Source organism: Cucurbita maxima, unplaced genomic scaffold (assembly GCF_002738345.1).
Source record: "Cucurbita maxima cultivar Rimu unplaced genomic scaffold, Cmax_1.0 Cma_Scf00017, whole genome shotgun sequence".
In the NCBI taxonomy this organism is placed as follows: Eukaryota; Viridiplantae; Streptophyta; class Magnoliopsida; order Cucurbitales; family Cucurbitaceae; genus Cucurbita; species Cucurbita maxima.
In genome coordinates, this window is record NW_019272033.1 from 153,520 (window position 1) to 171,421 (window position 17,902).

Sequence of the window (17,902 nt, forward strand, 5' to 3'; positions counted from 1 at the left end):
AAAAAAAAAAAAAAAAAAAAAAAAAAAAAGATTAAATAAAAATAATCTAAGGGATCTGAGATGTGGTATTGCAAAATCTTTACAAGAAAGAGCATTTTTTACGCCAAGTTGTTGCTAGAAACAATGATTCAAGGAAACTATCGAAGAATTTTCCTTTTTCACAGAATATGCCACTATTTTGTTCAGCCCAATTGGTCCAAAAAGGTGAGTTTCAAAACAGTGTTTTTTTTTAAATGTTGAAACCAAGACCTTGGAGGGTGGTTTGGTAGTGAGTGAAGTTATTAAGGATTGATTATAAATGTTCTAAGTGTTAAGCACAAACTTGAATGCAAGCGATTATTATAGTTTTTTTTCCACCTTTATTCCTTTATTTTAATCTTGCTAATATATATATTTAAGTCTATTGTGTAGAATGTGTATAATTCTTCCATATTTGGTCTCACATTAACATGATATAAGTGCAATTAGGTTTTGTGAACCATCAAGGTTTTGGGTGTTTGGAACTCTAGCTTGGAGTATGCTTTTTTTTCCACACCCAACCAAAAAGGATATCAATTGCCAATCAACCGAATCCCAACATTTGGTTAGTGTGTGGGCCACACGTGCCAAGTACTTTTTTTTTTTTTTTTACTCGTGAGAAGTCGTTTGATTTAAAGTTTTGTTTTGTTTATGTTTGAGAATAGAATATTTGTGAATCAAATAATTGCGGTTAGTGTTCCAATCAATTTTAACATTTATTCTCAAGTAAATAAACTTTTACCAAAATGAATAATTAATTACATAGATTATATTAAAAATAAATAAATATAATTAATTTATCTCACTCCTCGACACAGAACACGTTTTAATTCGTTATCATTTATCATCTCTTCCCTCAACACGACAAGGGTGAGGGCATTGCTATGACAGACTTTAGTTCTCTACGCACACGCATAACTTTTTTATCTGCTTTATTGCATCCTCGCTTTGATCCTATGGATAGCCTCATGAAACTTTGATCAATACAAGGCCTAACATTTTTTTTTCAACAATTCACCCAAAGAATTTTGGTTAAAGTTTTATATTGATAACTTATTTTTTTTTTAGCAAAGGAATGACTAAGAGGTATATATATGATTCAGCTTACTATATATAAATTTGTCAGATATAACCATCTACAATATATATCTCTATCTACTTTTTACTATACCAATTGAATAAGCTATCTCTCTATCTGCATTTTACTCTATCAATTGAATAAGCTATAAGTAAGCTGCATGATCCATAACCCAACAATTCTCCTACTTGGAAACTAATTCAGTTAGCTAAGAATTTCATTCTCAAACAACTATTAACGTCTTCATTGCACCATACCCATAACCTCAATCATCTTCTACTAACATGCGAGTGAAATGGTATCGTCTTCTGATGTGTTTTGTCTCTAACTATTTATATGAAGAATCTTCTCGCGCTGCTTCTTGCCTAATTATTCTAGATAGTCTATCATCAATATCATCTCCTTTTTAGCCTCATCTATTGTCACGTACTCAACCTTCGTAGATGAATGAGCAACACAATTTTGAAGCCTAGACATCCAACTCATCTCATCATCCATGGTTTGCTCCCACTTGGTTGTATCCTCCAACTATAGGGCATCAAAGAGTTCTGGTTCCTCTTTATCAGCCATAACAGATAGTGTAATGAAGGTACATACCTATCTGGTAGTCGGATAGTTCTAGATAATCCTCTCAACACCTACTCAGGTGTCACTTGCTCCACCTCTAGTTACTTAGCAACAATCTCAGAAGTTTCTCGAGTATCTACTACAACATCACTATGTGAATTGTTCTACAACTCAACCTCAACTCTCACTTGATTTTTTGTCCCGGAACCTTTCTTCTCTCTGTCCTTGTATAGGACATTTTTTTTCAAAAGCCACGTCACAATGTCAGAATCATAGCCTATAAGGTAGCACTTCATAGGCTTAGCATCAAGCTTATCACTCTTCTCTAGATCAACACAAACATACGTAGTGCAGCCAAAACTTCTCAAGTGAGAATATTTGAGTTCTTTTCCTGTTCATACTTCTCCTGACAACTTGAACTTCTAGGGCACTGACGGCCCTCTATTGATTAAGTAGATTGCTATATTTATAGCATCAACTCAAAATGTTGCTAGTAATTTAGAATGAATCCTCATACTCCTTGTCCGTTCATTCAATGTTTTGTTCATTCTTTCAGCAACACTATTTTATTTTGCTTTATCGGAAACTATCCTCATTAATCTAATTTCCTCAATTGCACACAATTCTTTGAATTCTGACTTGTCGTACTCTCCTCCATTGTCAGACCTCAAGCATTTGATCTTCAAGTCTTCAAGTCAGTCTGGTTTTCAACTTCAGGTTTTCACTTCTTAAAGGTGGCAAACACATCTGACTTGTGTTTTAGAAAATAAATCCACATCTTCCTACAGAGACTAGAGGGTTGTGTCAGAAGAGATGATAAGATGGAAATTAGAGAGACCTCATGGATGTTGTATGTTCATAAGCAAAGGGCTACTTTCCCAGAGACGATGAGTACGGACGCACATAGTATGATGATGAGATGTTCATGGGGAGCATGATGTCACGATCATGCTCGTCCAAGGCGTGTTGCCCACAGCCGCATGACCATGACAAGCCAAACCCTTTATGTTTTTCCATGTTCTAGTGTTTTACTTTTGTATTTTTAGGGAGTATGACGTTTCAAAAAAATCATGTCTAGGCCTACTAGACATGAAATGCCTAATGTACTATAGGGGGATATGACTAGTTGTCAACTTCTCCCTACCCAAGGTCATATATTGTAAGTCGTTGTTGTTACTCTCTTGCTTGCATATATAACGTCTCTTTCAAAAATCTCTCTCTGTCCTCATTTTCTAAAACCTTCTCTTAAACCGAGGCCAGATGCTCGAGCATACGCGCTTGGCCGTAGGCGATGCAAGAACAAATTGGCTTAACTCACCTGTCGTTGGAAAGTGAGTGCCGCACAATCGCAAGTCCACTGCCATCAAGAGTGCGATTGTGACAAGTGGTATCAGAGCTTTGTTAGCTCCGTGACATAGCAAAGACAGAAAACATGTCGACGACAAAGTCGACAACCAAATCTCAAGTCGACTGGCTTACTTTAATAGAGGAGGAAATTTTGCTCCTCAAAGAAGTCCCTGACACCATCTGCTTCCTAGAAGAACGGGTGACAGAATAGAATGGAAAAGTCGCACAAATCGACGCAATGACCAACCGTCTGGATGGGTTGTCAATCGCAGAACTAATGTTTCGAGTGGCCTCGCTCGATAAAAGAGTTGCTCCTACGAGCAGCTCAAGACCTTTTGGTAGCCTCGATAGCTCTGTCACGCACAAGGAGGGATGTGGCGAAGACTTCGATGTGCTACAAAATACAATAATGAGTTTGTTCGAAGGATTAGCTGACGAACTCAGAACAACGATCAATGCCATTCAAGAAAGGATGGCCGACGTGAACACCCGAATTGGGGTGACAATGAAAGCCGTGGAGAACGTCACGGCTGGGCAAACTAATACATGATCCAACAAGCTAAAGTTCCCAGACCCCAGACCCTTCAAAGGGAACCGGGACGCCAAAGAGTTGGAGAACTTCATCTTTGATGTCGAACAGTACTTCAAAGCCACAACGGCTTGTACCGACGACATAAAAGTGACAGTAGCTTCAATGCATCTCATAGACGATGCAAAACTTTGATGGCGTACAAAGGTGCAAGACATCGAGAATGGATTGTGCACCATCAACTCGTGGGAAGACCTCAAGAGAGAGTTGAGAGACCAATTCTTCTCCGAAAACGTAGAACACATGGCAATGGAAAAACTAATAAACCTGAAACAAACTGGAAGCATAAGGGACTATGTCAGAAAGTTCTCGACCCTAACGCTAGATATCAAGGGCACATTAGAGAAGGACAAGGTATTCTTCTTTATAAATGGGTTACAACCGTGGGCCAAAACAAAAATACATGAGAAAAAGGTTCAAGATCTAGCTACTGCAATTGTCAGCGCCGAGAGACTCCTAGACTTTGGGAATGAAGTGAGTTTCCAAAGAAAAATGACACTGGCCCCAAACACTGGGGGCATAACATATAGACCACCAGGTCATCGAAATGAAGGCCCCAATAGACTAAATGGAAGTAATGACAGACCAAGTGGGTGGACAGATAGACCTCCTCAAAATAACCAAGTGGGAACTTCTCGAGGACCTTACCCTCAAAAGAACTACCTAACGACACCTTTACAATGCATGTTGTGTAAAGGTCCCCACAGACTGTCCTACTGTCCTCATCGGGACTCTCTCAGTGCATTCCAAGTGTCCATTCAAGAGAGAAATGACATAGGAGTCGAGACTACGCCAGACAGGAGGGAAGATTAGGACAACCCTCGAATGGGTACGCTTAAATTCTTATCAGCCCTCCAACGGAAGGTCGACCCAAAGGAGATAATAGAGAAAGGGCTCATGTTCGTAGATGCAACAATAAACTCCCAACCAAGCAAGAGCACCTTGATAGACTCGGGTGCGACCCACAACTTCATCGCTGACCAAGAAGCACGAAGATTGGGCCTCACCATAGAAAAGGACCCTGGAAAAATGAAAGTTGTCAACTCCGAGGTCTTGCCTAATGTGGGAGTTTCTAAAGGAGTCCCCTTCAAATTGGGGACCTGGACAGGAGAAATGGACCTTGTCGTAGTTCGCATGGATGACTTCGACGTGGTATTTGGGATGGAATTCCTCCTAGAACACAAAGTTATCCCAATGCCACTGGCGAAATGCCTGGTGATCACCTACCATAGCCCCACAGTGATACCTGCAAGCATCAAACAACCAGGTAATCTTAGAATGATCTCGGCCATACAATTGAAAAGAGGACTCGTGCGAGAGAAACCTACATTTATGGTTATACCCCTGATGGAAGAAATGACCATTGAGGAAATTGTTCCAAGCGAAATCCAGGTGTACTAGATAGTTATGTTGACATAATGCCAGAGAGCTTACCACAAACACTATCACCTCGTCAAGGCATCGATCACAAAATTGAACTCCTCCCCGGGGTTAAACCCCCAGCAAAGAACACATACCGGATGGCTTCCCCTGAGCTAGCCGAATTGAGGAAACAACTAGATGAGTTGTTGACGGCAGGATTCATCCGCCCAGCAAAGGCACCATACGAAGCCCCCGTACTATTTCAGAAAAAGAAGGATGGGACGTTGCGTCTGTGCATCGATTATAGAGCCTTAAACAAGGTGACGGTACGCAAAAAATACCCACTGCCAATAATATCTAATTTGTTTAACCAGCTTCATGGGGCCAAATACTTCACGAAGTTAGACTTACAATCAGGGTACTACCAAGTACGTATCGCCGAAGGGGACGAGCCCAAGACGACGTGTGTAACAAGATATGGGGCTTTTGAATTCCTAGTAATGCCCTTTGGTTTGACAAACGCCCCAGCTACGTTCTACACATTAATGAACCAGGTTTTCCACGAATACTTGGATCAGTTTGTCGTAGTATACCTCGACGACATAGTTATGTTGGGTTTTATGTCTTAAAACTCATAATTTGTAAACAAAGACATATTCTATTTTCAATAAAGTTATTATTGATGTTTATTCAGTAAAGATTGTTATTAAATAAAGTGAACTTTACGATCATTAATCTAAATCCAATAAACTAAGAACACTCTGGCTATAGTATGATTACTTGAACTATATGTAGAGACATAAAAGTGGATCAAGTTCAAGTATATAGTCAAAATGATCTATAGTATAAGGATAAGGCTGAGTACCTTATTCTGGGGACACTATGGATGCGACCCACTTTTGTATATGATATAAACAATGTGATCACTAAATTGTACATGTGGAGACATGTGAGTGGGGGCGTCCTATGCAATGAGTATTGCATAAGATCGGACCATGAAGAAAACCACTCTCTCTTTATAATGTCGTTTTCTGTTGAGATTGATTTTCTTTTCATTCGATGACCTAGGTAACTCGATCTTAATCCTGAGCTAACCATGAACTCCTGTTCATTCGGAATTATCCTTAGATTTGCATGGGTGAGAGTGTCTCGAGTTCGCCGACTCAATAGGCCTCCCATTTCAGGGGTAAGATTGGGTGAATAGCTGGGGACGTGGGGTGCAAGATGGATTTCGCTCCTACCCACTTTTAGGGATAGAAGAGAGGTAGTTCTCTTAAGTACTGACTCCAGGTCTTGAACAAGGGGCCCCACCCACTCATTGGCCTGAGAGGGATTTGGTTTACTGGTTGGAGCACAAACCAATTATTCATAAGAGAATCAGTGGAACATAAGGAACAAGAAGTAACTTCAGGGGTAAAATGGCTAATTGACCCAGCTCTAGTTACGAACAACCTGTGAAGGATCGACTTACTAATCATGGTTATATCAAATGGACAGAAATATATCTATAGTGAGGGGAGTGCAACTACTAGGCTATAGTGGAGTGTTCTAGTAGTTAACGAATGTTGGTTAACAAGGTTAATGAGTTTAACTAGTTAATCTTGGATCGTTGGAGCCCATGATCTATAGGTCCATTAGGTCCCTCTGCTAGCTCATATTGGACTAAACCATTGAACAGTGTGACGAGTGAGTTCGAAGTGCTCGAATTCAAATTAGGGAATATGCGCTACATATATACGATATATTTAACTGCATTTTTGTTTTATTTACGAATTAAACAAAAAGAGAGAATTCAAGATATTTAAATAAGATTTAAATATCTTAATCAATTATGTGTCGGAATTGATTGAGATTGACATTTGAATTAATATTAAATATTAATTAAATAGTTTAATTAATCATTTAATGTTACTTTAATTTGAAATTAATTATTCAAATTAATTGTTGAATTAAAATTAAGAAAGTCAAAATGTTCACTTCATTTAATGGAAAAATCTATGTTAGTGGAATCTTGAGGTGACAAAATTTGGTTTAACCAAACTTGCATGCTTGCCAAATAAACCCCACAAGTTTGAGTGGAATTTTGAGTGTCAAAATTTGGTGGTCTCAAATTTGCATGAACATACAAACATAACTCTTTAAATAGAGTAATCATGGTACATGAAAGGCCTTCTTCCTTGAAAAAGACCTTGAGAAAATTCTCAGAAGCTCTCTCTTCATATATACTAAATCCCTCCCAAGTTTAGTCACTCACTGGATTCCACAATCTCATTCTAAGGCTGGAGGATAGTGGAGAAGACACTAGTGGTGGTTCAAAACCGGTTCGTGAGGAAAAAGGAATTTGAACTACAAAAGGTTAGTATTCAAATTCATTAAGTTTTTATACTTATGAACATGCTAGTTATTTACTATAATTGATGTTCTAAAAGTGCCTAAGATCCAAATTGCTTCCGCATATATTAATACCATCAAGTTATATGCAGCACAAGGTGCACTTGAAGCTAGTGTTTGACAAGCTGTGGCAGAATCAGCTGTACGTCAAGAAAGAAAAATGTGTCTTCGCACAAACATGTATCAACTTCCTTGGACATGTCATCAGCTGTGGACAAATCAGTATAACGATAAGATAAAAGCTATCGAAGAGTGAAAAATCCCTACTTCACTATCCGATGTGCGATCCTTTCTAGGATTGGTAAACTATTATAGGCGGTTCGTCGAAGGGTTTTCACGACGAGCCGCCCCATTAACAGAACTTCTGAAGAAAGACCTGATCGCTTGTGGATGTATATAATAAAATGATGTAAAATTCACAAGAATAAGTGTAAGTATACACTATCACAAGTAGCAAACAATAAGTAAATTGTCGATTTCACAGGGAATCTATCGTTTTGGTTAATTTTATCGATGAAAATTAAGTAAGTTTTTAGGTAACATTCGAATGAGTGTTGGAGATTTTAACTATTTAAACAAAACTAAAACAGAGTGTCACTGCTGTCGAAAAATCGAAAATAATGAGAAAATCAACTCTAATGAGGAAGGTTCAGCTAAGAGAGATTAAATAGATAGGTTGTTGAATTTTGTGATAGATTTTAGTTCCTTTTAATAGATTCTCAAGCCCACTTCCAAGGGTTATGAATGGTGATTATTGCCATAATCGTTGTAATTTCTATTAACTAGGCTATAGAAGAAGAATTATTTCTAACCCTTCTATTACCCTTCAAGTCTCCTTGCTATGGAACTAGAGTATTAAAAAGGATTTCATTGCTCCCTCTCTTCTCCCGAATAAGAGAACTATATATGTAAAGTAGCTAATTAAACATACATGTAAATCATTAACAACTCTTTAATAAACTAAAATCATACCGTCAACATACTTAAACTATATAAAACTCTCTCGCCTCCCCTATTAAGTTTAGCTCTCCATACAAACTGAATTAAACAGATGAATCCACATCTTCATCATGTAAAATTGATGGAATAAGAAAAGAGAATAAGGAAATAGAGAGTTATCCCAGTTTGTTGTCGTTCGTCAAGGAAGTTCCCTTCTCTTGAGCTCTCACGTCCACCTCTTTGCCCTGATCAATCCTTGTTGGTCTCTCCTTGTTGGTCTCTTGGTCTCCTTTTCCTTCTGCGTCAACAGCTGTTGGATTAGGGTTTTTTTCTTCTTCTCTGATTTCACAACATTTCACTACAGCAGAGGCTGCTATTGTGTAATTCGATTTTTCTCCCAAAGTGTGGCTCTCTCTCTTGGTTTTCCTTTTCCTTTTGTATTGAGCAAAGTTGTCCACTCATTGGGCCTTTAGGGCTGAAAATGAATAAGTTGTTCAATAGGATGTTATTCATTGGGTAATCAATGACCCACTTGTATGCTATATGAATTTAAAATTTCCATGTCATCCCCCATTTATTTCCAAATTTGCTACTCTCTCATGGCTCAGCATAAATGTATGAAATTTTACCACATAACTCAATTAAATGTACAATTAAGATCAATTTATGAAAAATCATATTTTTTTCATGTTGGACCGCAATAAACGATTTCATGCTCACTAGGTAGAATAAATAGGGTAAATAATGAAAAAATGGTGAATACGAGTACCATATTAAATACAAAAAGACTTGATATGACTCTACTTTTAAAAGTTATCAAGACCACCCTTGGTCGTGGTTAAATGAATGTCAAATGACCTTTGAAGATCTGAAGGCAACCATGACGAAGGGTCCTGTCCTCGGATTAGTAGATGTTACTAAACCGTTTGAAATAGAGGGATGCTTCCGACTTTTCCCTAGGCGGTGTCCTTATTCAAGAAGGTCACCCCATCGCCTATGAAAGTCAAAAGCTCAATGATGCTGAAAGGAGGTACACTGTCTCCGAAAAAGAAATACTGGCTGTGGCCCATTCATTGCCTACGAGTCTGGAGACAGTACCTCTTGGGATCACAATTCGTAGTGAAGACGGATAACAATGTCATTTTTCACTTCTTCGATCAACCGAAATTGACGGCAAAACAAGCCCGGTGGCAGGAGTCATTGGCTGAATTCGACTTCAAATTCGAACACAAAGTAGAAAAAAGTAACCAAGCAGCCCTGTGTGACACAATCGCACTCTTAAGGGCAGCGGACTAGCGATTGTGCGGCACTCACTTTCCAACGACAAGTGAGCTGAGCCAATTTGTACTTGCGTCGCCTACGGCCAAGCGACGTATGATCGAGCCTCTAGCCTCGGTTTTAAAAGAAGGTTTTGGAAAACGAGGGTAGAGAGAGATTTTAGAAAGAGAGATTTTTGAAAGAGACGTTATATAAGCAAGCAAGAGAGAGATAACAACGGCTTAGCATATATAACCTTGGGTAGGGAGAAGTTGACAACTAGTCATATCCCCCTATAGTACATTTTGAGACATTTCATGTCTGGCAGGCCTAGACATGATATTTTTGAGGCGTCATACGCCCTAGAACTATAGAAGTAAAAACACTAGAATGAAAAGACATGACAAGGGTTTGGCTTGCCATAGGCATGCGGCCATGGGCAACACGCCCTGGACGAGCATGACCGTGACATCCTCCCCCACTTAATTGGTTGACGACCCCGTCAACCGACTACTTTCAAACCTGGCGATGTGGGTGGCTGCGGATTTCAGGTCTTCGGCGCGTTCCCAGCTGGTTTCCTCTGTAGGGAGATTCTTCCATTTGACAAGGAATTCACGAATCGTCCGTACAGGTCGTCCTATCTTCCTAACCCTGTCGGCGAGGATCTCCTCTACTTCTTTTGTTTCTTTTTGCCTCAGATCGATGCTCGGTCTTGTGGTTGCATTTCGTTGGTCGTCTTCTGGGTCAGGGTGGTATGGCTTCAGGTTGCTCACATGAATTACTGGGTGGATTTTCATCCATGTGGGGAATGCAACTCGGTAGGAGGTAGTCCCGATCTTTTTAAGGACTTCAACCGGGCCTTCATACTTGCGAACTAGTCTCTGGTCCTTTCGGCTGCTAAATCTGATCTGTTCTGGTTTCAGCTTGATGAGGACTTGATCTCCTGCTCGGAATTGAAGGGGGCGACGCTTCTTGTCTGCCCACTTTTTCATATGCTTGGAAGCCTTTTCTAAATATGCTCGGGCTATATCTGTTGTCTGCTTCCATTCTCTTGTGAAGTTGTGAGCTTGAGGGTTTTTCCCTGCATAAGGATGATCGATAATGTGGGGTAAGGCCGGTTGTCGTCCACTTACAATTTCAAAGGGACTCTTTCCCGTAGACGAGCTGGTTTGACAATTGAAGTAAAATTGGGCGACATCTAACAGTTGTATCCAGTTCTTCTGGCGAGCGTCGACGAAGTGACGTAAGTATTCTTCGAGCAAGCAATTGAACCGTTCTGTCTGACCATCGGTTTGAGGGTGGTAACTCGAGGAGATGTTTAAGGTTGTTCCCAAGAAGGCGAATAACTCGGTCCAGAATGTCTCAATGAATCTGCCATCCCGATCACTGATGATGCTCGACGGAATACCCCATAACTTTACAATGTGTTTGAAAAATAGTTGAGCTGTGAGTTCGGCCGAGCATAATTTGGGAGTGGGGATGAACGTCGCATATTTTGAGAATCGGTCTACGATAACCAAGATAGCATCATAGTCCCCGACTTTTGGGAGGTGTGTTATGAAGTCCAGAGATACACTTTCCCAGGGTCGTGTCGGCACAGGTAGAGGTTCCAAGAGTCCTGAGACTTTGGCTTTCTCGACTTTGTCCTGTTGACAGATGAGGCACGTCTTGGTGTATTGCATGATGTCGTCTCGCATGTTTGGCCAAAAGTACCCTTTCTTTATTAGAGCGTATGTTCTTTGCCACCCGGGGTGTCCGGCCCATAAGGTATCATGACATTCCTGAATGAGCTTCTTCCTCAGTTCTCCCGTTCTTGGGACATACAACCTGTTTCCTTTTGTCATCAGAAGGTCTCCCTCAACCCAAAACTGTCGTGTTTTCCCAGCTTTAGCTAGTTCGACGACGGCTTTGGCCGATGGGTCTTTATGTAAATGTTCCTTGATGATGTCGCGCATCGATCCATCGATCTTACTTGAGTGAATATGGGCTAACATGCACAGGGCCGCATGTTCGCCCTTCCGACTCAGTGCATCGGCTGCTTGATTACTCTTCCCTGCTTTGTGTTCGAACTTGAAGTCGAATTCAGCCAACGACTCCTGCCACCGGGCTTGTTTTGCCGTCAATTTTGGTTGATCAAAGAAGTGGCAAATGGCGCTGTTATCCGTCTTCACTACGAACTGTGATCCCAAGAGATATTGTCTCCAGACTCGAAGGCAATGGACTACTGCCAGCATTTCTTTTTCGGAGACAGTGTATCTACGTTCGGCGTCATTGAGTTTTCGACTTTCGAAAGCGATGGGGTGGCCTTCTTGAATAAGGACCCCACCTAGGGCAAAGTCGGAAGCGTCTGTTTCTATTTCAAATGGCTTTGTAACATCTACCAATCCGAGGACAGGACCCCTCGTCATGGTTGTTTTCAGATCTTCAAAGGCCATTTGACAATCATCTGACCACGACCAAGTGTGGTCTTTCTTCAACAGCTCTGTCAATGGGGCGGCTCGTCGTGAAAACCCTTCGACGAACCGCCTATAGTAGTTGGCTAATCCTAAGAAGGACCGCAAATCGGATACGGAAGTAGGAACCTTCCATTCTTGGATAGCTTTTATCTTATCGCTATCCATACTAATCTGTCCACATCTGACGACATGTCCAAGGAAGTTGATGCATGTTTGTGCGAATGCACATTTCTCTTTCTTGACATACAGTTGGTTTTGTCGCAGCTTGTCGAACACCAGCTTCAAGTGCACTTTGTGTTCCTCTAGGGTTGTGCTGTAAACCACTATGTCGTCGAGGTATACTATGACAAACTGATCCAAGTATTCGTAGAAAACTTGGTTCATCAACGTGCAGAAAGTAGCTGGAGCGTTTGTCAAGCCAAAGGGCATTACTAGGAATTCGAAGGCCCCATATCTTGTTACGCACGTCGTCTTGGGCTCGTCCCCTTCGGCAATACGTACTTGGTAATACCCTGATCGTAAGTCCAACTTCGTGAAGTACTTGGCCCCGTGAAGTTGGTCGAACAAGTCGGATATTATCGGCAGTGGATATTTGTTGCGTACCGTCACCTTGTTTAAGGCTCTATAATCTATACACAGACGCAACGTCCCATCCTTCTTCTTCTGGAACAGTACGGGGGCTCCATAGGGTGCCTTTGCCGGGCGGATGAATCCCGCCTTCAGCAACTCATCCAGTTGTTTCCTTAATTCGGCTAGCTCGGGCGGAGCCATCCGGTATGCGTTCTTCGCTGGCGGTTTAACTCCGGGGATGAGTTCGATTTCGTGATCAATGCCTCGACGAGGTGGTAATGTTTGGGGTAAGCTCTCTGGCATTATGTCAGCATAGTCGTTTAGTACCTCATTGATTTCATTTGGGACAGTTTCTTCGGTGGTTGTTACTTCCATCAATGGTATGGCCATAAATGTAGGTTCCTCTCGTGCGAGTCCCTTTTTCAATTGTATGGCCGAGATCATTCGAAGATTACCTGGTTGCTTGATGCTTGCAGGTATTACTGTGGGGTTGCGGTCAGTGATCACTAAGCACTTTGCCAGCGGCATTGGGATAACTTTGTGTTCTAGGAGGAACTCCATCCCAAGTACCACGTCAAAGTCGTCCATGCGAGCTACGACAAGATCTAGCTCTCCTGTCCAATCCCCTATTTTAAAGGGGACTCTTTTGGAAACTCCCACAATAGGCAAGGCCTCAGAGTTGACAGCTTTCATTTTTCCCGGGTCCCTTCCTATAGTGAGTCCTAATCTTCGGGCTTCTTGATCAGCGATAAAGTTGTGGGTCGCTCCTGAATCTATCAGAGTGCTCCTATTCGGTTGGAAATTTATTGTCGCATCTACGAACATGAGTCCTTTCTCTACTATCTCCTTCGGTTCGACCTTCCGTTGGAGAGCTGACAAGAATTTAAGTGCGCCCATTCGGGGATTGTCTTGATCTTCCTTCTTGTCAAGCATAGTCTCAACCTTTGCGTCATTGCACTCTTGAATGGACACTTGGAGCGCAGTGAGAGAGGCCCGATGAGGATAGTAAGATACCTTGTGGGGACCTTTACAGAGCATGCATTGTAACGGCGTCGTCGGGTGGTTCCTTTGATGGTAAGGTCCTCGAGATGTCCCTGCTTGGTTATTCTGTGGAGGTCTATCCGTCCATCCGCTTGGTCTGTCGTTACCTCCGTTCGGCCTGTTGGGGCTTCCATTTTGATGACTTGGTGGTTTGTATGGCTTGCCACCAGTGTTTGGGGCTGGTGTTATTCTCCTTTGGGATCCCGCTTCGTTCCCATAGTCCAGGAGTCTCTCGGCACAGGCCATTGCGGCGGCTAGGGTTTGGACCTTGTTCTCGTGTAGCTTTGTTTTGGCCCACGGTTGCAACCCATTTATAAAGAAGAACACCTTGTCCTTCTCTGATGTGCCCCTGATATCGAGCATCAGGGTTGAGAACTGTCTGACATAGTCTCGTATGCTTCCAGTGTGTTTCAGGGCTACTAGCTTTTCCATTGCTAAATGTCCTGCGTTTTCGGGGAGGAACTGGTCCCTCAACTCTTTCTTAAGGTCCTCCCACGAGTCAATGGTGCACAATCCATCCTCGATGTCTTGCACCTTCGTACGCCACCACAGTTTGGCGTCGTCTGTGAGATACATCGAAGCTACGGTCACCTTCTTGTCGTCAGTACAAGCCGTTGTGGCTTTGAAGTACTGTTCGACATCAAAGATGAAGTTTTCTAACTCTTTGGCGTCCCGATTCCCTTTAAAGGCTCTAGGTTCTGGGAATCTTAGTTTGTTGGACCCTGTATTTGTTTGTCCAGCCGTGACGTTCTCCACGGCTTTCATGGTCACTTCAATTCGAGTGCCCATGGAGGCCATCCTTTCTTGGATGTCATCGATTGTTGTTCTGAACTCATCAGCTAGTCCATTGAACAAGCTCATCATTGTATTTTGTAGCACGTCGAACTCTTCGCCACGTCCCTCCTTGTGCGCGACAGAGCTATCCGGACTACCAGATGGTTTTGGGCTGCTCGTAGGAGCAACTCTTTCTTCGAGCGAGGTCACTCGAAACATCAATTCTGCGATTGGCAACCCATCCAGGCGGTTGCCCATTGCGTCGATTCCTACGACTTTCTCACTCAATTCGGTCACCCGTGCTTCCAGGAAGCGGAGGGTGTCAGGGACTTCTTTGAGGAACAGCATTTCCTCCTCTATTAGCGTAAGCCGGTCGGCTTGTGCTTTGGGTGTCGACTTTGTCGTCGACATGGTTTCGGTCTTTACTGAGTCACGGAGCTAACAAAGCTCTGATACCACTTGACACAATCGCACTCTTAAGGGCAGCGGACTAGCGATTGTGCGGCACTCACTTTCCAACGACAAGTGAGCTGAGCCAATTTGTACTTGCGTCTCCTACGGCCAAGCGACGTATGATCGAGCCTCTAGCCTCGGTTTTAAAAGAAGGTTTTGGAAAACGAGGGTAGAGAGAGATTTTAGAAAGAGAGATTTTTGAAAGAGACGTTATATAAGCAAGCAAGAGAGAGATAACAACGGCTTAGCATATATAACCTTGGGTAGGGAGAAGTTGACAACTAGTCATATCCCCCTATAGTACATTTTGAGACATTTCATGTCTGGCAGGCCTAGACATGATATTTTTGAGGCGTCATACGCCCTAGAACTATAGAAGTAAAAACACTAGAATGAAAAGACATGACAAGGGTTTGGCTTGCCATAGGCATGCGGCCATGGGCAACACGCCCTGGACGAGCATGACCGTGACACTGTGCATGTTAGCCCATATTCACTCAAGTAAGATCGATGGATCGATGAGTGGCATCATCAAAGAACATTTACATAAAGACCCATCGGCCAAAGTCGTTGTTGAACTAGCCAAAGCTGGGAAGACACGACAGTTTTGTGTCGAGAGAGACCTTCTAATGACAAAAGGAAACAGATTATACGTTCCAAGAACAGGAAATTGAGGAAGAAGCTCATTCAGGAATGTCATGATACCTTATGGGTCGGACACCCTGGGTGGCAACGAACATATGCCTTAATCAAAAAGAGTACTTCTGGCCAAATATGCAAGACGACATCATGCAGTACACCAAGACGTGCCTCATCTACAATTGGACAAAGTCAAGAAAGCCAAAGTCTCGGGGCTCTTGGAACCTCTACCCATGCCAACAAGACCTTGGAAAAGTGTGTCTCTAGACTTCATAACACTTCCCAAAAGTCGGGGAATATGATGCCATCTTGGTTGTCGTAGATCGGTTCTCGAAATACACGACGTTCGTTCTCACCCCCAAACTATGCTCAGCTGAACTAACAGCCCAATTATTTTTCAAACACATTGTAAAGTTATGGGGCATTCCATCGAGCATCATCAGCAATAGGGATGGTAAATTCATCGGCACATTCTGGACCGAGTTATTCACCTTCTTAGGAATGACTTTAAACATCTCCTTGAGCTATCATCCTCAAACCGATGGACATACAGAACGGTTCAACTGCTTGCTCGAAGAGTACTTACTTCACTTCGTTGACGCTCGCTAGAAGAACTGGATACAACTGCTAGATGTCATCCAATTCTGTTTCAATTGTCAGACAAGTTCGTCTGCAGGAAAGAGCCCCTTTGAAATTGTAAGTGGACGACAGCCGGCTTTGCCCCATATTATTGATTATCCTTATGTAGAAAAAAACCTTTAAGCTCAAAATTTCACCAAAGAATAGAAGCATGCAACAGATATAGCCCAGGCATATTTGGAGAAAGCTTCCAAACATATGAAGAAGTGGGCAGACAAGAAACGTCGCCCCCTCCAATTCCGAGCAGGAGACCAAGTCCTCATCAAGTTGAGACTAGAACTAGTCAGATTCCGTAGTAGAAAGGACCAGAGACTAGTTCAAAAATATGAAGTCCCAGTTGAAGTCCTTAAAAAGATCGGGGCTACTTCCTACAGAGTTGCGCTACCCACATGGATGAAAATTCACCCAATAATTCATATGAGCAACTTGAAGCCCTATCATCCTGATCCAGACGATGACCAGCGAAATGTAATCACGAGACCGAGCATCTATCTGAAACAAAGAGACACCAAAGAAATAAAGGAGATCCTAGCCGACAGAGTTAGGAAGATAGGAAGACCTGTACGAAAGATTCGTGAATTCCTTGTCAAATGGAAGAATCTCCCTACGGAGGAAACCAGCTAGGAACGCGCCGAAGATCTGGACTCCGCCCCCACCCACATCGCCAGGTTTGAAAGTAGTCAGTTGAGAGAGAAGTCAACCAATTAGGTGGGGGAGAATGTCACAGTCATGCTCGTCCAAGGCGTGTTGCCCATGGCTACATGCCCATGACAAGCCAAAACCTTTATGTCTTTCCATGTTCTAGTATTTTACTTTTGTGTTTCTAGGGAGTATGACGTTTCAAAAAAATCATGTCTAGGCCTGCCAGACATAAAATGCCTCAGTACAGGGGGATATGACTAGTTGTCAATTTCTCCCTGCCCAAGGTTATATATTGTGAGCCGTTGTTGTTACTCTCTTGCATGCTTATATAACGTCTCTTTCAAAAATCTCTTTTTGTCCTCATTTTCTAAAACCTTCTGTTAAACTGAGGCCAGAGGCTCGAGCATACGTCGCTTGGTCGTAGGCGACGCAAGAACAAATTGGTTTTTCTCACTTGTCGTTGGAAAGTGAGTGCCGCACAATCACAAGTCTACTGCCATCAAGAGTGCGATTGTGACACATGACACCAAGGGGTTCCACTGACCTCTAAACGTCGCTACAAAGTAGCTTAACCAAAGAGGGTCCAAGGGGTGTGCGAGCCCCCTCGGGATTCACACTCGCACGTGTGGGTCGTGTGTAGGGAAGTACTACACATTCATAGTAGTTTGAGATTGGAGGTTACCCCTAGAGAATAGAGATAGGTCCCAAGAGCATGATTACATGTGTTTGCATTTGCATGGCCCCCTATAATGGGGCACTAACTTAGTATTCTTTGAAATACTCAGGCGTGTGCCACATCATTTGTCAAGTAAAGGTAAGGCATACATATACGGAGGATGGCGACATCGTGAGCAAAGACTATGGCACGTGCATAGGGTAAGACTCATATTTAAATTTCTAGTCTTATGTTAGAATAGGTTGTTTTGCATTTCGTTATTTTGTATTTATTTTTATTTTGATTTCAGTACTTCGTATTTAAAGCTGTGTTTTCTAGAGAAGAGATTGTTTTAAATGTTTTCGTTAGTTATATTCCGCATTATAATAGAGCATGAGACATTAATAATAACTGAGTATGTAGAAATTTAAGATTGCTACAATAGAGGTCTACATAGTAATAGTAGGCAGAGGTTCACTCCTATA

At 42.1% G+C, this 17,902-nt stretch overlaps 1 protein-coding gene and 1 long non-coding RNA gene across 2 annotated transcripts in view; one reads left to right on the forward strand and one right to left on the reverse strand.

Annotated features, from left to right (window-relative positions):
• LOC111492309 (histone-lysine N-methyltransferase SUVR4-like) overlaps window positions 1–609 on the forward strand; it is a 19,878-nt gene extending 19,269 nt beyond the window's left edge. Inside the window, exon 9 of the mRNA XM_023141605.1 lies at window positions 469–609. The gene's annotated coding sequence lies outside the window, so the exon portion shown is untranslated. The remainder of the gene's footprint in view (window positions 1–468) is intronic.
• The window catches only part of LOC111492311, a 25,466-nt gene extending 23,079 nt beyond the window's left edge, over window positions 1–2,387 (reverse strand). Inside the window, exon 1 of the long non-coding RNA XR_002719847.1 lies at window positions 2,376–2,387. This is a non-coding gene — a long non-coding RNA (uncharacterized LOC111492311). The remainder of the gene's footprint in view (window positions 1–2,375) is intronic.
• Between the last annotated feature and the right edge of the window lie 15,515 nt (window positions 2,388–17,902).